This window comes from Sturnus vulgaris, chromosome 5, assembly GCF_052056855.1.
Source record: "Sturnus vulgaris isolate bStuVul1 chromosome 5, bStuVul1.hap1, whole genome shotgun sequence".
Taxonomy (NCBI): domain Eukaryota; kingdom Metazoa; phylum Chordata; class Aves; order Passeriformes; family Sturnidae; genus Sturnus; species Sturnus vulgaris.
Window position 1 is genome coordinate 21,721,861 of NC_142247.1, and position 21,993 is coordinate 21,743,853.

The 21,993-nt window shown below is 33.4% G+C and overlaps 1 protein-coding gene across 9 annotated transcripts in view; it reads right to left on the bottom strand.

Annotated features, from left to right (window-relative positions):
• Nucleotides 1-21,993, bottom strand: part of MGAT4C (MGAT4 family member C) — a 314,940-nt gene that overhangs the window by 211,862 nt on the left and 81,085 nt on the right. For 4 of the 9 annotated variants that reach the window (XM_088165020.1, XM_088165022.1, XM_088165026.1 and 1 more), the window contains exon 2: nt 21,210-21,310. The exons of the other annotated variants lie outside the window; for them this stretch is intronic. The gene's annotated coding sequence lies outside the window, so the exon portion shown is untranslated. The remainder of the gene's footprint in view (nt 1-21,209; nt 21,311-21,993) is intronic. 9 annotated transcript variants of the gene reach the window in all.

Genomic DNA, 21,993 nt, shown 5'->3' on the forward strand with positions numbered 1-21,993 from the left:
AGGGGGGCTCCATCCCTCTGAACATCTTCACAGCTTTCTTCTTGTCTTGTTTAACAGATCCATGTCTTTCTAATGCTGAGACTCGGTACCCAAAGAGGGTCTCAGGAGAACAGGGTCGAGGGGCAGAATCCCCTCCCTCACCCACTGGCCACTCTTCTGGTGCAGCCCAGGATGTGCCTGGTGTGGACACACACATTTAGGGAGCTAGGGAATTACAGATTGGAAATTCTTTTCAGGCCTGGATCTCTCCTGACTCTCAGGTCCATTCCCAGGCTGACAAGCTGACCATGGCTTCAGTTAGGGAGGAAGTCTCCCAGGGCGATAACATGGTGAAAAACAGAGGGGAATTCATAATAAAGATTAACACCTGGTGTCTTTCCCGTGGGATACATCCTGAGGTACTGTCCCAAGGATGTTTTTCCCAATTGTCCAATGAGCTACTGTCCTGTCCTAGCTCCATGTAACACACTTTAAATACGGGCTGTCTGTACAATAAAGTTGGCCTTTTGTCCCTAAAGAGGTCCCGTGTGTGTTGCTGTCTTTTCTGTCTCTTTGCAGCGCAGTAACCACAGCCTGGTTTCCTGCACTGTGAGCACACAACGCTGGCTTTTGTTCAGCTTTTCATCTACCAGAACAACCAAGTCCTTCTCTACTGGGCTGCCCCCAGTGATTTCTCCCATTCTGTGTGCATGTCTGGTATTGCCTGGAAGCAGGTGAACCACCTTGTAATTGGACTTGTTGAACTTCATGAGACTCATGAAATGGCTGCTTTTGTTTCCCCATTCATCTAACTTAGTTAGCTTTTCTTGTTTGTGATTGGTCTGTAAATTAGGGCTAGATCTTGCCCATTTCTGATTATACAATAGTGGTGAAGAAAACATCTGATTGGTTGGTTGGTTGTTTTTTTTTTTTGGTTTTTTTTTTTTTGGTTTTTTTGGGGGGGTTTTTTTTGTTTGTTTGTTTGTTTGTTTGTTTTGATTTAGATTTTTTTTTGTTTTGGTTTTGGGTTTTGATTGGGTTTTGGGGGGTTTTGGGGGTTTTTTGTTTTTTGGGTTTTTTTGTTGTTCTTGTTATTTGGTTTTTTGGGTGTTTTTTAGGAGTAAAAGAAAGGCTAAATGTATCAAACTTCAAATACCTTTGGTTTTCTTTTTGAGATTTGATCTGGCCATTTTTCAGGTCATCTCTTGTTGGGCCCCCACTGTGTATTTAAGAACACAATGCATTGATCTTTCTTTTCAGTATGGTCACAATAAGGCTAAGGGGATAGGATTATTAACGGGGAAAAAAAGGAAAAAAATTGCCATTGCCTGGCAAAATAATTTTATTTTCCTGAGAAAAACCTTGCAAATTAATTTTCTTGCCAGCTTGAATGATTTTTTATGCCTAAGTCCAGATCTCATTTATGAAGGTCTGAGAAAAACAGATGAGTTCACAAAATACTTAGTTACACAGGAGGTAGTGCTGGGTGCTCAAGCCTGTCTGATCTTTACCCACGAGATTTACTATGATGCAACTACCTAAGAAAGACTTTATTGCTGCATACTGTAAGACCTTATGCATTTTAGAAAAGAAAGAAAATGAAGCAAAACATTCTGGTATCTTCATTTCTGAAAGAAGTCTGATATTTTATTAAGTCTTTGGAATTAAAGTACATGGAAAATTTTAAATAAAGGGATATCTTCAGTTTGTTAAATTGCCCTTCATTCTTTTACTAAGTTATCTGTGAGAACAACATTCAGAGATTTATCTCAGAAACACAATGGTATTTTATTTACATGTTTATTAAATATGTCATTTCGCAAAGATATTTGTCTCTAAATTTCTAGAGAAGCAGGCAGCCTATCTTGTAATTTACCCCCCTCAACATACAAAGTTGACAAGATTATTTATCTTTCCATGAAAAAAAAAAAGATGTAATATTCTGTGTGTAGTGTTGCCACCATTTGTGGTGAATGATTTCAAATATTAGCTAAAAATATGAGAGACAGAAAAATGAAAGATTATGCAAAGTTTGGAGGATACATGATGCAGTGCAGGTGGTTGTCAGAGGGCTCAGTATGCACAGTCCATCTCACCTGCACTATTCTGTTTGGAACAAGATTATCCTTGCAAAGGATGCACTGCAATGTTATATAAAAAGAGTAGCAGCATTTTAGGGATGCATATGATTTAAGTGTTTTGGATTATGATAATACACTTAAAAATGTGTAGTATCCAGGCTAGTCTGCGGCATTCTAAAATCCTCATTGATACAATACTGGTGTCAAGCAGGTTTGAGTAACACAGAAATTCTGAATATCATATATTCCACAGAAGTCTGCAAGACCTAGATAGACAATATCCATTATGTTTTGCCCATTCATTTTTGACAGAGTAATTTCACAACAGAACTTGAATTAATTCAATCCAGAAAGTAGAAATAACAAAGTATAAAAACAGAAAGTGAAATTATTTTTCCATATGTTCAAGTAGAAAGATCTTTAAAGGAAACATCAGTTCTGACCTAAAGAATATGAATAAACATTCCCTTTTCCAGCAGGAACTAACATCTGTACTCAAAAGACTAGAGAAATATGTTTAAAGTCCATTTCATATACTTGTGTATTTAAGACCTTAAAGACCAATAATTTTTTTTTTTTTTTACCTAAAGTAATAGTTTTTTAAAAGTTTAATATTGAATTTAATGTTTTCAAGAATCTGTTTCCTTAAATTTTGGCCAGGTATATATTTTGACATTCGAAAAAATCCAAAGTGCAAAATCCCTTAGTTTTACATTCTGTGTGTCTTGATTTTGTAAAAATCAGACAGTAACAGGCAGCAGTCATACCGTAAAGGGGGTGGAAAGCAAAAGCTGTCACCTGCAACACTGACAATGATTATTTTAACCTATTTTAACCCTTTTTTTCCCCCAGGAACTTAGTGAGCTTGCTACTTTAATTCTTCTTAAACACAGAGAGATAGACCAAGATAGCTAATGTCCCAAGTATTGATTTTATTATGTGCTGTGTATTAGGAACCTACTTGTATGAAGCCCATTTAAAAACTTTTTCAAATGTACTTAGTGTACAGACTGATATAAAGTGCAGTGAATGTAGTCAAATTATACTGAAAAGTACTGCATGAGGTGCTTATGAAGGACTGCTTGTCAAGTCTAGAAATTGTTAAACAAAAATCAAGATCAGAAGCTGATGTCTGCTCTGATAAAGGAGTATTTTTTTTATATGTTTTCCTAAAAGCATGAAACAAGACTTAATTTGGTTCTTTCTTCCAAATAGTATGGATGCAGATATGCTTGAGGGAGAAAAAAAACATACGTTGTGTTGGCAGAAAAGTGTGCAATATATTTCTGTATTTCTTTAGAGAACTCCAAAAAATAAGTAAGCTGTGCAAACGAACTTCCTCCTGTAGAAGTAAAATATATCTGATATGTGATATGTGGGATGAAAAGACAGGATCCATGGTGAGTGTGTATCAGAAAAGAATTTGTCATAAATTAGTTGGTTTTAACAGAATAAGGCTTTACAGATTTAAATCAAATGTAAATGGATGGAGGGATTTTCCTCTTACGTTTTAATGTATTTTATAAATATATCATCTTACACATATTTTGATATCATAAATGATTTTACATGTCTTTAATCTTAATTTAGCCCAAGTTAAAATTGAATTACAGCCAAATAAAAATGGTTGATGATGTCTGCTGGGAGATGTGTTCTAGTGGAAGGTGTCCCTCCCCATGGTAGGTGGGTTGGTCTCAATAATTTGGAAGCTCCTTTTCAACCCAAATCATTCTGTGCTGCTATATATGGAATCTGCAAAAGTATCACTGCACACCTAGAATGTTTTCTAATCTTCTCACTATATGAAAATGTTGGAAAGAGGAGCGAATGGGATTGTTTTAACTTACTATGCCTATTCTTTTGATATTATCACACAATTGCTGCCTTGATAACTTCAGGGAAAATGCTGCCTTAAGTGTTGATTTTGGAAAGATTTTTGAGAATTCCATTTCTCTAAGGAATTTGCTATTTTCTTCTAAATGAGAAGCCATTTTTTCCTATAATAGGATTTCTGGCCTTTAGTTTAAGTAGTCTTTTTGTCTCCTCAAAGCTTGCTTTCAGATATCAAAACTCCACCCTGTTTTATCCATAGCAGTCATAATTCAAGACAAGACCAGAAAATGAAAAACTCCAATAAACCAACTTGGAAGTAAATTGGACAGATTAATCAAAAGCAGATTTTTGGAAACAAGTAAGGCCAACCTAAAGTATGCAGACATGATCTGTGTGAATGGAAGTGTTTATAACATTGAGAGCGTGAGCTAATTTAATATTAATTTCTTCTGAAGGCTAGAAGTTAAAAAAAATACAATAAAGAGGAAGCCTAGTCTTCTGCCCTTTTTTTGACAAAAAATTAATTTTCTTAATTTCTTCATTGACTTCTATGTAAATTTTTATGAAAATGTCTTTTTTCAGGTTAAAGATTCTGAAGCGACAATAATGCAAGTTGTGTTTTAACTGCATTTGTGAATGATTTTTATTTAATTTGTTAATGTCTTCTCACTAAAAAACTGGCAGTGATAAATAATTATCTCTACTGAAAAGCACATTAAATGAAAAAATTGCCTTATTTTAGCTGTTACAACATTCTCAAAAAGGTTTAAATGGAGTAGCAACTTAGATAAATTACAACACGAGAATTTTATTAAAATGACAGATGTTTAATTAATGTATGAAGTCAATATTTCCACCATATAGAAAGTAATAGATTTATAAGAAAAATTCAGTGTAATGATTATGTTTTTTTATACGAATTCTCGATCTATCTTACAGTTAACATATTGTTGTTACTACTTGCAGAGAAATCTTTATGTAAAAATTGGTAGCAAATGTACTCTGTAAAATAATCTGAATATAATCATCTATTTTTGAAAAGTTCAATTGCCCTCAATACCAGTTTTGAATAGATTAGAATGTATGACATAGTTCTACCATTATTCAAAGCAAAGATTCTGTAGTATGTTCATTTCTTTAATGATTTCCTCCCCAACTCTGGACAATCTAGAAGATCTCTCCAATTAGTTAATTATTTTTGGCACAAGTTTTGTCCTAAATACATTCTCTCAACAGCTTTATTCTATCTAAGATATAGCTCTAATGGGAAGAGTTGTAAACTTTGAGCTACAATATTCTACTCCTCTATCTTCCTGTGTCTTGAGACCTGCAAATTGGAAATGATTGCTAAAATCAAGCCATGTAATTAGACAGCATAACATCTAATATACTCCTTTTGTCAGCTGGCCAGAAAGAGAATTTGAGTAAATGATACATTACACTGTGAAAAAACTCTTTCAAACAAGCCTGTTAATGATGATAAATAAAGAACTTGTGCAAAACCAAGCAATTAATCCTTTGGAAGCTTTCCATTGAAGTTGCTATTAAGGCATCAAGCAATGCAAGCACATTACATAAACAAATCCGTTGGGAATATTCCACTTTAGGTTAGTGCATTTTCTTGCAAATCCATCTGTAGCTAACTTCTTTCATATAATTTCTTATTCATTAAAATATTGTCTTTATTTTAATAAAGGAACAATCAACAGTCATTCATAGTGGGAAGAATCAGTTAAAAAATGTAAGAATTTTAACTGCTCAGTGTAAGAATTTTAAATGTTCAAAGACATTGCATTTTAATTTTAGATAATAGATATTGATTTATTTACTTGTGAAGCAAGGCTATTTTTTACTTCTGCTACAGGGACAGAGCAGATTGCAATATTCTGGCATTAATAATGCATTAGAAATAAAGAGGAATGGTAAGCAAAAATTTATTCGGCAGCTTGTAAAAAATGTGAGATGTCAAAAGGTTATGGAAAAATCCTCCAGTAAACACTCTTTCAAGCTACAATCTTGTAAAGCTGTTTCTCAGTGTGCAGGCAACTCAGTAGTGCAGTAGATCAATGTCTCAGTACATGAGAAGATGGTGTACATTGGTGTTTTCAGAATTTTTTTTCATAGGTCACCAAATTATTCCCTGTTCATGTTATGAGCTCTGGCTAGAAGAATAAAAGAACATAAAGAATGGTTTAGCAATTTTTTTACTCTGTAAACACAGAACTGCTCAGATTCCATCTTATTACTAGATATGTGGAAAATCCTTTGAATGTTTGGTTTCAGTATCTCATAAAAAAAGAAAAAAATAACAAAAGTAAGCATCACAATAGAGTATGGAAGATTTTTGCTATGTCTAGCATAAAGGAGATATGGATATGAAACTCTTAGTGCTTGGGGTTTTTTTACCAAAATAAACTGTAAGATTATTATAACTAATGCGATTTTAAGTTAAAATGCAATCACTTTTTCAGGTATGGATTGTATCAGTAGTCTGTAATTGATGGCTTGCAGTTTTAGACTATTTTCTTCATTTACAATATATCTTTCAACTAAAGAGAAATGCTAGAGCTGGTGTTTTTCCAAATTAAATGAGTGAGAAGATTTTAAAGAATAGTAAGAACACAATGGATTAATCGATCTGTTCTATTATATTGCAGCAATAGTTGTAACAAAATCATAATAAAAGTACTTAGAAGAGAGCATTGCTCATGACCATTGGGGATTTCCTTGTATCTGTAAGGACTAATAAAGGAGAATGTGGGCATTGAATACTTATTTTTCTCCAAAGGAAGTAATTCTGTATCAGAAAAAAATAACAGTGAAAATTCCTGAAAACACTGACTCACAAAATCATCATATTGCAGACTGGTTGATGTTGGGAGACACCTCTGGAAGTCATTTAGTCTCACCCCCCTGGCTCAAGCATGGCCATCCAGACCCAGTTGCCCAGAGCCATGTCCAGGCAGCTATTGACAAGAAGAATAGGACTCTACAGCCTCTGACAGTATCCAGTTACCTTCACAGTAAAATTTTCCTGATATTCAGAGTGAACCTCAAGTGTTTGTCTTTGTCTTTTGCCTCCTGCCTTGTCACTCTGTCTTCTTTACACTCTTTTATATATTCAGGAGATAGTTGAATGTGAGTCAGCAGAACCATCACAGCCTGGAGGACCGGCCTGGGGTGTCCTGGGGACATCAGCCACAGCATGGTCAGCCAGGCAAGGGAGGGGATTGTCCCCTCTGCTCTGCACTGGGGCAGCCTCATCTCAAGTGCTGTGGGCAGTTTTGAGTGCCACAATGTAAGAAAGACATTAAAGTATTCCAGAGCATTCAAAGGGCAGCAACAAAGATGTGAAGAGCCTTGAGCGAAGCCGTGGGAGGAGTGTCTGAGGTCACTGGGTCTGTTCAGACTGGAGGAGACTGAGAGGGGTCCTAATTGCAGTTACAGCTTCCTCATAGGGGGAAGAGGAGAAGAAGGCACTGATTTCTTTTCTCTGGTGACCAGACTGGAAGGAATGGCCTGAAGTTGTGTCAAGGGAGGTTTATGTTGGATATTGGAAAAATATTCTTCACTTGGGGGTGTTGGGCACTGGAATAGGCTCCCCAGGGAGGTGGCCACATAATTCACAGAATTCAAGAAATGTTTGGACAATGTTCCCTGGCATATGGTGTGACTCTTGGGGATGGTGCAGTACAGAGCTGAGAGCTGGACTTAATCCTTGTGGGTCCCATCAGATTATTCTGGGATTCTGGGATTCAGATGCTTCAGGCCAAGATCTCTCTTGAGCCTTCTCTTCCCCAGACCAAATAATTCCATCTTCTTAAGCCTCATTTCATAGCAGATATGCTCCAGTCCCTTAATCATCTTTGTGACTCTTTTGCTTCTCTTTGTCCAGCACCTCCATGTCTTTGTTGTACTGGGGAATTCAATACTGGCCACAGTACTCCAGATATCTCTTCACCAGTGTTTAGTACAGTGGAAGGATCCCCTCCCTCAACCTGCTGGCAGGACTCCTAAAAGTATTTTGCAGTCCAGGCTAATGCTAACCTCCCTTGTGGAAAATAAGTATTACTGGCTTACAACAAATTTAGTGACACTAGGATTTCTGGGTCATCTTATTCCTCTTTTTATTTATCAAATGTAAGATATTTATTGCAATTTTAGCACTGTTTTCTATTAATATCTTGTGGTGACTGAGATGCTGCCATATAGTAAGATGTGGGTCAATTAAGGTGGGTGCAATTGTGAAACACACAACCTCTGTCTGCCTAGATGGAAACCGTTATTGGGTAGCTGTTATTTTCTGTAAATATTATTCGTTTAGTGTAGCTAGACAAGAAGAGAGAAATACACTAAGTGGAGAGTATCATAATGCATTCTCTCAATGAAATATCTGTTAATACACATTTAATTATCCAAATGATTAATAAAGTCAATGTTTATTCTCTTTGTTTTTATTAAGAGACCAATCTTCCCGACACATCTCTTACAGAGACTGATACATACAAAATTAAATTCTTAGCACACTAAACTTGCAAACAATATTAAACCATTTTTAACCAGGGAGCTGTACTGTGGTGGTTAAATGTCTCTTAATACATTTTGTTTGCATTTAAGAGTAATGGGTTAAATAGAACATTAGCAAAAAAGGCATCTCATCATGTTCTGTAGTACATGGCCACAAGCAGAAAATCTGAGTGTCTGCAGAATCTGCTATGAAAGAAATATACCATGCTGTGTCGAGGGGGGGATGGAAAACAGTGGAAATAAAAGTGTTTAAATTTGAAGTGGATAAATATTTTTACTTTGATTCTAAATTCAGTAAATTGGGATTCTTGATAAGAGGAGGCTAAGGAGAGTCACAAATAAAATAAAAAAAAATTTAAAAAGAGTGTGGAAGAATAGCTATGTTTTTCTTTTCTTTTCTTTTTTTCTTTTCTTTTCTTTTCTTTTCTTTTCTTTTCTTTTCTTTTCTTTTCTTTTCTTTTCTTTTCTTTTCTTTTCTTTTCTTTTCTTTTCTTTTCTTTTCTTTTCTTTTCTTTTCTTTTCTTTTCCTTTTCTTTTCTTTTCCTTTTCTTCTTTTCTTTTCTTCTTTTCTTTTCTCTTTTTCTTGTAAAGACACTGATTTTTTTTCTTTAAATACAGACACACTATCCTTCTCTGCTTCCAGCTCACCACCATTTTGACTTGTTCTCTTTTTCATGAAGCATAAACCAAGAAGAATCATATGAAAGGTAAACAGAAACCCCTCCTAATCACATGGGCATTTTCTACTTTCCACGCAGAACTGGGGAAGTTATATAACATTTGATTCTCTGGACCTTTGTGTAAGTTTTGCATAAGATATTAATGGATATTAGTTCCTTTTTATCTCTAAATTCACACTTCCCACAAGCAAACACTCTATATTGGCATACATAATGGCCTACTACAGTACATATTGACAAAATCTGGGTGAAAATGTGCATTTTACTTTACATATTTCAAACAGTTTATATGTTTCTAATCTCTCTGGATGAATTTTTTAAGAAGGTCCATGATTCCTTTGCATTGTCATTTTATTGAAGTATTTTTTGCATCCATGAGGGTATTAATATAATTTCATTTTTGCAAACTTGCACTCAAAAAATAGTCATTACCTTTCCATTCCAATGTATAACCTTGAGGACAAGTTTACAATTGCACACACTTCCAGAAATTATATCTGGTGGAGGCTGAATTAATTTACTTTTTTTTCTCAGCTGACTGAAATCAGTGTCAGTTTTAATGCTACTTTTATATTAAGGAGGAGATGCTAACCCTAGCTGAAGATTTTCCTACCAATACAGTTATTAAAAACAAGGATCTTCTAAGAGCAAACTATCATTAGGGTATCTATCATTAGGCAAACTATCATTATAATTTCTTCAAGAATTCAGATAATTATGTGAAGACAAACACACTAGACACAGTGAGGATGAAACACACCAAAAATTGCAGTTAAATACACTAAAAATCTATAATAAGAAATATCTTAGATATACCTCAGTTCCCCAATTAAGGCTCCTTAAATGTATGATGTTAATGTACAAATACGAGAATGAAAAGGTATATGAAAGTGTATTCTTCGTAGGTTTTATTCATGCTATGCTAAATTTTTTGGCATTTCTGTTTTGGCAGTCAAATAGAATCTCAATGAATAGTAGATTAACCAAAAATCTAGATGACAAAAATATTTCACAAGTATTCATTTTATTTAAATATCAAGTAAAACAAATGGTAATTCATTGTTGGGAAGGGAAATTTTAGTACTTGTTAATATAAAAGTTAAAGTATTCTATTTTTCTGCTTTGAGGGAGATGTGTAGCTTCAAGCAGATGACTGAATTTAAACCTATTACACTGGGGGTTTTTTGGCATAGAAATAATTTGATAAAGTATTTTTTACACAGCCTTATAAACAATTGAATTGGCAAAGTTCAAATCAATAATCTTATCTTTTAAATAATTGTATCAAAGTCCTTGGATTTCTCAAACCTCTGATTTAATATAGACTGAAATGATGTGCTAAAGAACAATTACATTGATCTGTACATCACCTTTTTCTTCAATTAGATGTCTTCTCTTACTTAATCATTTGTGACTGTTCTTCAAACACTAGCCAGTTTTAATGAGCACAAATTGAATATTTTTTCCAGTTTATTCCCTGCTGTCAAGATTGAAAAATTTGTACTTAAGTGATAAAAAGAATATTTCAGATATTTTCAAGTGCTATGTAAATACTTCGGTTCAAAATGGAATATTCTGCACTACTTGATAGCATCTGGAAATAAATAAGATCTTTAGGGGAAAAAAAAGGTGGAAAAAGAAGATTCAAAGAAAGATAAGACTATATAGATATATAGATGATATATAGAGATAATAAAATATTGTTTTATGGACACATTTTTATAGATCCTGAATTTGTGCAGCTGATACATCCTCTTTTGCATTGGTTGAGTTTAATTTTTTTTTTTGTTACATCAAGTTTTAAAATCTTTGATAACAGATGATGCTTTGAAGTAAATCAATAGTCATGAAAACAATGGAAATCTTTATGAATATATTTTCAATTTATAGCTGGAGCCCCTGTACTAATATCTCCACATCTCATCAATAGTCTCAGCAACAAATGCCAGTAACCTGCAGACCCATGCCTGGTTTTGATGGCTATTTTCCATCTTTTCATACAACTCAACATATTGTGATAAAGTCTTTAGAGACTTTAATGTTTTAAGGTAAGTAGGACTCTAAACTAATGATGATGGGAGAGGGAGACAATTGTGAGCAGCCCTGTGAGAGAGAGGCAGAGAGGATTGCTGAGCAGAGGGTCTGAAATTATGTGAATGAAAGGGAAGAATGAAAATTCAACAAAATAGGAATCAGGAGGGGTCACCTGCAGCATTTGCATGTAAACAGGGAAGTGGCCACAAGGCACCATGATAGAAAAAGGGCCAGCCAGGCTGCCTCTGGGAAATCAACAGATTGAGGCACTTCTCTCAAATGTATAAACTGTCCCCTCAACTAAACTCTGATTCCATCACACCTGGAGCATATTACACAAAATCTAAACTGTATTAATTTTAAACATTCAACATAAAATAGAAAGAAAAGCTATCAGAGGTTTGCTTGTATGATTTGGTAGACCACTCTCAGTCATAAGTAAACGTGTAATATTAATTCAGAGTGAAAATCAAATACATATTAAAGACTTAAAATTGTTAAAACATTAAGCCTGCCTTTCATGACACTAAAAAAGTTATGAAAGTATGTCTTCTGTGTCTAGTAGACAGTAATAGTCGAAGAAAAATTAAAATAATCACTTGATTACAGAAACATAAATTTAGCTCTTCTTTCCTACCGACTACTCTTATTTGTAGATCTTATATGAACTTACAGCCATTGAATAATAGTTGACCTTATTTGTGAAATCTGTAAGATGTATAAGAACCTGAAGTAAGCTTCCTCTTTTCAGTGTATAAACCAACCATTTGATTTTGCTGGTTTCTAAGCTCACACAAGTTTAAAAGTTTTGGAATTTTTAAGTGATCCCTCAATTTTGAGCACTGTATTTGGTCTGTCAAAATATTAAACTGTGTTCTCTGTTACAGCTGGCTGCAGTTGAAGCCTTAGTAAATGGTCTTCTTTCATGTGAAGAAGGAAGAAGAAAGAAAGAGCGCTCTAAATTGTAAGGTAATGGAGCATAAAATGTTCATTATTTAATATCTTCAAAAGATAAGAGATTAGTTATCAAAACTTCATATTTTTGTATTATCCTACAACTTCTGAAAGAAAAAACTCTTTATGACGCACTCATTAAGATTATTTGAAAATGACCTTTCTCTTAAACAAGTCTCATACAGTGCCTTTTGAAAATCAGATTTCTTTAGCATATTTGATACCAGCATTATTCTTTACGTAAATATACACGACTACATGGAACCAGAAAAAATAAATACAGTTTCATCTTAAAACAATGGAATAAAAAATTTCATTTAAAAATTAGAATAAGTTTTAGAGAAAGAAGCATTATAATTGAGAAATGTGTAATTTCCCCCCTCTTATTCAATACCTGAAAACATAATATTTTCTTCCTACATCAAATATTTGCTTTCTTTTCTTTGCAAAGTCAGTCTATTCATCAAGGAAAAACCTTGAGGCTTTTTTGTATATGTTTATTTCAGAATAAACCACTAATTAACTGGGTTAAAAACCATTAAGCAGTTTAACAATTAATAACGTTATTAACTGGGTTAACCTATCAATTTCTGTGGGACAAGATTGAAGTGTAAAAATAACTGGGGAAAAAAAAAATCAAAATAAGAAAACACTTGAGTTTTCCCATCCCAATGTTTCTGTACCTCATTGGTAATTAGCAATAGAGAACTACTAAATTCCATGTTTATTTATATTCTAAACTGATGAAACACATTTTAAATGTACACCAGAATTTATCCATTTGTTTTTAAGACTTTATGACTAGCCTAGGATAATTTTCCTTGCTTCTCTAAGTAGCTACATGAAGACTGTTGCACCATAGGTTCCAGGGCTCTAATTCCACAAGACAAATCTCATTCACAGAAAATCCATTAGTAAGAAGGTGGTAGGAAAAAAATATAATTAAATTAAACATAGAGATATTTATATAATCATAGAAGGTCTGGGTTCCAATACCAGAACTTTCATTTAGTTCCAAAGCCCCTGCCATGGGCAGAATTGCCACTCACTAGAGCAGGTTGCTCAAAGCCCCATCCAGCCTGGCCTTGAACACTTCCAGGAATGGGGCAAGTTCTCTGGACATATTACTAGCATTCTTATTGGGTATAGCTTGCTGGCATAACCCACATTGGTAAGAACTCTTTGGCAGTGGATGATGTGTCAAGCAGAATTTGTGGTCCTAGCTCTGTTCAATATTTTAATGAAATACTTGTATAATGTAATAAGAAATAGCCTATTTCCAGAAAACTCAAAACTCAACTCCTCAAAAAATGGTGGTCAACTAGCATGCTCTAGGAAGTGAGAATAAAATAGTTTTCAAACATGTTATAGGCCAATGAGGAAAAAAAAGTAGCCTTCTCTGTAACTGGGATTAATAGAACAAGGACTAATATGTAGATTAACAAGATACAGAAAATTTAAAAACCTGCACAAAATAACCAAACAAAACTAAGATAAAGAATATGGGAGCATGCCAGTAGCTAGTTCCTGAGAACATATTAGAAGTGGGATATTCCTGATAGATATACAGCTAATACTGGCCTTAGATGGGAAACTTATTACATTACCCCCTAAAGCATCTTTCAAGAGTGTTCATTTTCTGTAAGAAAATATGAGGTGGTTCTTATTTCAAAAAAACACAGTTGAAGTGTGTCTTCTCTTTAAAACTGCTACAGAGAGATACAAAAGCTGGCACACAAAATCTTCTTGTAATCTTAGAATGATTTACTGTTTATTAAATGTATGTTTTCTTTTATAGTTTGATGGGTATTAGCCAGCTCTTCAACAGTTACTAGTAACCAGTACAATGCATCTGAAAATTGCCACCTTTAGCTTAAGACAATTTGTCAATCCCAAAGCACAAACCCAGACAGTCATTAGACTTTAGTCAGCATACAGGTATTATGGATTCTGGAGCTCAACTTTTCACACACTTTTTAATTCTGTTCTGGTGGTGGTTTGGTTTGCTTGGTTGGGTTTCTTTGTATTTCTTCCCGATTTGCAAGTTTTATTCCATACTCTCATCAAAATGAAATTTCTGCAACTTCAGATGTCAGGTAACTTGGGAGCCCCATTTTCATGTCACTTTGCTAAGCTCTATTGTTTAAAATACAAGATGACATTTCTAAACAAAGTTCAATGACCTTAAAAGAAAATTTCTCCCAGCAAGGAAAGTAGACTGAAAATCCTAGGCATATATTTATATAAATATTCTTGAAAACCTAATGCTGATTTTCTCCTGGAGTTCTAACTAGTGCTATAACATTGCTAAAATATAATTTATTAATTAAAATTCACTACTTAAGTGAAAATAGTTGAAATTTTTAGCAACTATTGAAAATATATGCAGATCTTAATGACCTATTTCTTTTCATAAGATCTTTTTGTCATTTTCACAGCTAGGCATAAATAGATTTCAGAAATTAGAAAAACTGAGGAAGAACTTTGCCAAATTAAAATGAGAAAGCATAATATAAACATAATAAAATTTAAAGATCAAATTAGAGAATTTGGTATAGTAATACTTTATTGAACAAATAATTTCTATTTAAATTAAAATAATAATGAAAACTCCCCCAGTGCCAACCCTTCAAGAATTTTAAATCATTGCAGACACGGGGTGATAATTATGATGGTATGGTGATGATCTTTATTTTTAATTAATCAGAGAAACATACATCTACAAAAATGTCAACATCTATATTGACATGACATCTGAATTTCTTATTTACTTGCACAGTGTATTTCAAAATTAATATGTCCTCCACTTCCCTGATTCCATTTTCATTGATACATCTTGATAAAATAAAAATAATCATGAAGGCAACTGATAGAAGTAACAAAATTATAAAATCAAATCTTTTAGATTTTAATTATTCATTCAAGTCAATAGAACAGTAGTATAGTATTGTCTGAGGCAGGAAATTCTAGTAATGACTTAGTAACTACATTTTATTTTTATATTATTATATAAATTATAATTAAATCAAATTAAAATTAAATATATATAAATATTATATTTATCTTATTTGCTATTCTGAACCAGTAGCACATTTCCATAGCACATTTCCATATGAATAAATATAATAATTACTAAAAAAGAAAATTAAATGCATTAGGTTTTATTTGTAAAAACAATCCTGACTTAAACAATAGTCATGATATAAAATCTTGAAAATTTTGGCTGTTCTTAGTATATTGGAATGGCTGGAATTTCAGGAAAGCTAAAGGCTGCTTAATCTAGCACTGAAACAAAATATTTGTTTAACAAAGAGTTGAGAAAAAAATTCACAAAAAAACCCAAAAAAACCCCAACAAAAACCAGCCAAACAACGAACCAACCAAAAAAACAAACAAATCCCCTCACAAAAAATGAATTGGTGGTGCATTCCAGTGTTAAATATGTTTGATCCTAATGGTTGTTACAAAGGGAGCAATTCTCACACATCTTTCCCATTCCTCTTCCTCTCCACTCTTGCCACGAAGTGTTGCCTCCTCAATTTGGTCATTAATGTGACTCCTCTGAGATCTGAGTATGCAAATTTTTTACTTCTTTTTCCCCCTATGGTATGATCTAGGCTTACTAAGCAGAATTAATTTGTGAAGGGATCAGATGAGCAAATTATGAAGCAGTAGACCTAGAAGTAATATTCAGCTGAGACTAGAAAAAGAAGCAAGGAAAAGGGAGTGGTCCAGTGAGTTGCTGAGATATCCTCAGTTATATCATCACTATGCAATCAGGTAATTTTTGAGGATCTTATCTCTCTCTCTCTCTCTCTCTCTCTGTATATATATATATGCACAGCTTCATTTTATGCTTGATATTAATAGAAATTGTATCTGACATCAAGGGGGGAAAATAAACATTTTAAAAAATCAGTATGTTATTGCTTTTAATGGTACTTAATCTGCAACTGCTGGCACTGATAAAGAGAATAGAAAATAAACAAACAACAGAACTTTAAAAAATATTTTATCCTTTTAAAGGGTTATTTTTTTGTTAAGAAAGAAAAAAATAATCTTTTATTCTTGCATATTTTGAAGCCTCTCCAATGCACCACCAGGAAAGCTCTTATCTCCTCAGTAAGAGAAAAGCACTTTATGCTTACAATTTGTCTTTTTTCTATGAGGAGCTTTAACTTCTTCGTCTTTTCCTTATTCATAGAGTTCCACACAACTACTTAAGAAAGAAAGTTCTACAAAATTGCAGTTTGTTTAATAGAATCTGGGAGCACACAGCCAACAGTAAGAGCCACGGAATGTTAAAAATAAAGAGTGACAAAGATATTAAAAGCCAGAGCAGAATTTATGTCAGTTAATGAAGATGTAAACTGAAGACAGACTATTTCTTGCTCAGAGGAGGAAGCTGAAAAAAATTGTTATTAGACAATTATGCTGGCAGTTATTTTACCATATTCAGAGTTTAGTAAACTTAGCTGATTCAGGTGAAAGCTTTTCCAGTGTATCAGAAATGACTCAGTTACAATTTACCCATTACATTTCACCCTTTCTTTGCAACTTCCATCGCAGTATCAGCAATTAACCTAATTATACAACCACGGACAATTTTTATTCATAGGTAACAGTTAAAGGCCAGGAAGGCCAGGTTCTTTCTTCATAGTCATAGAAATTAATAGATCTATGCTATTCCCTTAATTTTTGATGGAGAAAAATCACAATCTACTTTTTACATCTTTGTGGATTTTTTCCTTCTCTTAGATGTTGTTCTCTCCTCTTGGAGAAGTATTGGCTTTTAGTTACTATCTGTAATAAAAATACACATACTCTCTAAGAAAAACACTCTAAACCACATCCTTTTATGATCTTAATCTTTAATTTATATCACCCTTAGGAATGTTTCTGTAACTGTCTTTATCTACTATCAGTTGTTCCATGTTAGTTATCTCTTCACTCCAGCAGTCCAAGATATGCCATTCTAGCTTTCAAGGGTGTAGTACCCTAGAAAGGAGAGTTCTGGCTCAGGACATAAGTATGGCCATATAACTCCAGGTATCATGGAGAAAAACAAAATCTTGCAGATTTGTACTTCTTCAAATATCCTTTAAAAAATAATGCTTTTTAAAAATTATTTTACTCTATGATGACACACAGCCTATCAAAAAAAAAATCAACTGACAGTGAATTGAGTATTCAATTACTTTTTTCAATTAAAAAAAAAGTTATAAAGAAATCTCCTGTTGACAGGCAACCATTTTACAGAGTATTAGTTTCTTTGCAAGGAAAGTAGTCTACATATTTTTCTCTACTCATTGAATGCAGTTTCCTGCCACTAAATAGCTCAGCTTAATTTCTCAATGTCAAATCATTGCTGATCCTGCATCCTTTGCCAGCTTTCGAAGCAGACTATTCTGCAGAAGCTGTGTACAATATTTTACTGAAAAGGCAGGTAAGTTTTTCTTCCTACCAAATACAAAAAAATTAAAATATTTTAAAAGTAACAATGTGCTTTCTTTATGCAACATCTGTTAAAATAAAATTACCTTTTCGGTAACATTTTTCTTTCTCTCTGACACATTTATAGAACATAATTCTTCATTTCTTAATATCTTATCTGGTGACCATTACTCCAATAAATTTGTGTCCCTCTATTAGTTTCTAAGTATAGGAGAGGTAAAGTTCACATTTATTAGTAGTTTTTAATGTAATAAAGTCAATACAAATTACTCTGAAATTCTTACAGCCAAAGAACCATGTTCAGAGGTAAGAGATTTTGGGATCATTTCACTCCTCTGAATAATTCTTTTAATGCAATTCCTTAATAAAAGTCCATAAAATCTAAAGACAATCTGCAAAACACAGAAATAAAAGTCTTTAAGACAAGTACGTTGACTTCTGGCTTGTTTTATGTCTCCTTACATATTAAGTAAACAACCTAAGAACTAAAAATTACCAAAGTAGCATCACTAGTACTTTAAGATTTGAAATATGAGATTAGATCCTGATCTCAGAATAATTCAGATTTTCCATGTGTTCTCATGCAAATTTTCCATTACACTGCCATAATTTCTCATCACTAACAATGATTCTATTATAGAGTTGCAGATTTTTTTTTAAATAGCAGATATAATCAAAAGTATTATAAAAGAGTTTTCATTCACATAGGGAGTTTTAGGTTGGGGATTGCATCTGCACCCAAATTGCATTTAGAAAGTGTAGCAAATTCTCTGTAAACTCTACACCTGAAGCAGATGGAAGGAGATTGCATCAGGAGATCAACCCTAACAAATTACAATAGTTTGTGATGCTCATCTGCATTTTAATCAGATATAAAAGATTTATTCCTGAAATACATCAAGAAACACTATTTTCACCTCCTGAAATGCATCAGAGAGTTTATAGTCAATCAAGTAAAATATCTTGCACATTTTTGCTTTCTATATCTTCCTCTCTTACGTATACAATATTGCATGCATATAGGTGTCAATGATTTTATTAGCAACTATATATAAGCTCATCAAAATTGAAACCAGAAAGTGATTTCATATGTCAATCCTCTTTGTTAAGGATTTAACTTCTGAGTTCAACAAAAAAAGATAAATTTATAGTTACTTTAGAAACATAATTTTATTTTCTGCAAAGTGCAGTGCAATGTAATACCATCTGATAGAGAAAGCAGACTGTGTGTAGTCAGATATTAGGAAAACTGTATGGTTTGAAGGTATAGAGAATAAAGACTTGTCATGTTTCTTCTTGGGACTAGAGAGAGCATGAACTGGAGTTAGTTTTGTCAGTCACAAGGACTGAACTGTAAAATTCATCATCTGAATGTCTCACATTTTGGCAAATAAGTACCAAACAGATATTGATAAAATATTCTTATATTGACAATTATTATTTAAAGAAAATTGTTTTCTCTATTGAATTATAAACACCTTTTTTTCTGAAAAAATAATAAATCAAATGTCAATGAAATTAAATGAACTAGAAATACTGAATGTGAGCATATTGCTAATAGTGACTTATTTAATTCAAATATTTAAGAAAAAATCAGCAGTATTAAGAGTGTGTTTTCTAACAATGTTATCTGAAGAATGAGCTACTAATAATAGAAAGGAATTATTTTTAGAAGTAATACAGGGAAGAAACATATCACCATCACCTCATTAGAAAATTACCTATATGGATGGCCACAGGCACTAGAGGTACAATCACTGATGATACCATTAACCCTAAATGTGTACTTGGTTCCTAAGTGATCTTTACCTTTTCTTAATCCAGTAAATTATTTTCCACATATTAACTTGTTCTATTTTTCTGGACCATAAATGTAATGACATAAAAGTATTATTAGCTTCTGGGCTCAGTTTAGACAGGAGTTTTTGACATGTTCTTCAAAAAGGTATAAAGGTATAGTGCACTAACTAATTTAGAGCAATCTGGATGGAAATGCTAGCATCATCTTACTAGATCTGTCACAACAATTTCCTAATAGTTTGATACAGTAAGGATAATCTTTTTCTCTGGAGACTTTTCCCCACTATCAATTTATTGACAATAATATTAATGCACAATTAGTCCTTTTATTATTTTAGGCTTTATGAAGATTTTTACTCAGCTTATGAGATTCAGACAAAAACTATTTCAGTCATATTCCCAAAAATTCCAAGTATAAACTCTGTTTCCAGACACACAGTAGAATTATAGAGTGTGTGTTGGAAGGGACCTTACGAGACCTTCTAGTAAACCTACCTGCCATGGCAGAGACATCTTTCACTAGATCACATTGCTTAAAGCCTCCTCCAACTTGACCTTGAACACTTCCAGGGATGAGGCATTTACAACTCCTCTGGGCAATGTGCTTCAGTGTCCCACTACCCTCATCATAAAAATGTTTTCAGTTTGTCCAATGTAAACCTACATTCCTTCAATGAAAACTCATTGTCCCTTGTCCTGTCAGTGCAAGGGCTGGTTAAAAGCCTTCCTCCATCTTTCTTATAACTGTTCCTTTATATTGAAAGGCTGTGATAAGGTGTCCCTTAAGTCTTTTCTTCTCCAGACTGAACAACTGCAGCTCTCTTCATAGGTCAGCTGTTTCTGACCTGTATTATTTTTGTGGCCCTCCTCTGCACCCTCTCTGAAAGGTCCATGTTCCTCTTCTACTGGGACCCCAAAACTAGAGAAAAGCCACCTTTTAATAAGCAATACTCCCTGGAATATGTTGCATGTAGCTAGCCCTGAAAGTGTTTCTTACTGCTCTCATCAGAAGCAAAAATGGTCATTCTTAAATTATTCATAACTTTCTTTCTCCTTGAGGCAATATCTGACCCACAAATATGTAAAGGATGAAAAATGTCTCTCTTAGAGATAAAAGAAATGCTGATTTATATCTCATTTATTTAATTCCCCTTGATTTTAATTAATGTTTTAAGTGAGCATTTTACATATTATGTTTGATGTGAAGGAATGATTAAATAGTTATGTTTAATCTATCTAGTAAAATAGAAAAATATATATTCTTGATGACACTGAATTTACTGAAGCTTATTTCACAAAAAACATTCAACATCACATAAATGACTAAGACTTGACAAGACAGTTTTGTTTGCTGTGTGCTTAATTAACTCTTTCCGTTCCACTTGATTATTTCAGTTAGGCTTGGCCAGTTTTTGTTTTCTGCTTTGGAAAAAAAAAAACAAAACAGCCCAACTAATATCCCCAAACAAACAAAAACATCAAAGCATAATTATCTTTGTAATATACTAATATGTACATCACATTTTCTATACCCTTTTTCATTCACGCTCATGTCACACCTAGATTTGAAAACTTGAATTCTTGTTTTAATGATACCAAGTTATATAGAGGACAATTTGTTTGCAATTCCACTTCCTTGTTTCCTTCACATAGGTGTTTTATTTTTAACTTATAACTTAGAAACTGCCATGAGAAATTTAACAAAGCAATAAATTTTGAAAGAGATTGCAAAGAGCTCCTCACACTATGGGTGTCATTAATTTTAACACATGATATTAATAACAATGCCTAGTAGATACAGATGTTTCTGTTTTCTTATAGTGATTTGCCTTAACATTAAATATTTAGCATTAAATATTTCACTCACCTTTTAACCTTGCCAAATCTAGTAGCTATCTGACAGGCTTGGCACTAAGTGTCAAGGTTACACAATGAAATTCGAGCTATGGCTGCTTCACTTAAAATAATCTGCAGAGAAAATAGAAATCCATGTAAATATTTTAGAATATCTTTTCCTCCTCTTTCTTTTTACACAGTGGTTCACTTTAAAAAATCATCCTATTGTGTACAAAATAGCTAAACTTTTTTCAGGATAACATTCCCTACCTGGTGGTGTCATGGGTTGGTCCACGCACTGTGTAATTCTTGAGGAGAAAAACTCATCAGAGAGTAAATTCTAGGGACAGAACCACAGAATTTACATTCCTTACATGTGGCGACTGTCCTGTGAGAATTCCTACACAGAGTTTCATAGTCCCAGTGGGGCACTGACATTTCCATATGCAAAAGTGCAAGGCAAAATTTGAATGAGCCTTTTTTCAAGCTAGGAAAGAGAAGAACAATGGCTGTATATTATTATTTGTTTCTCATCTATGTGATGAAGTGTTTCAGCAGTCTAGTGGAAAAGCACAATCCATTTAGAATGATGGAATTAGGATTCTGAATTATGAATGATTTGGGTTTGAAGAGACTTTCAAAAACTTTCTGGTTTGTTCTTGGCAAATTGCCAAATTTTAGTTTGTTTTTAAAAACAGAAATGTAGCTTGAGATGGGTTTTCTGAACAAAAAATACTTCTGCTGTATCTTAGGGAAAGATTTGGATTGTGGAATCCCAAAGTAATCACAGAAAGCTATGAATTAAGCTGCCCTTA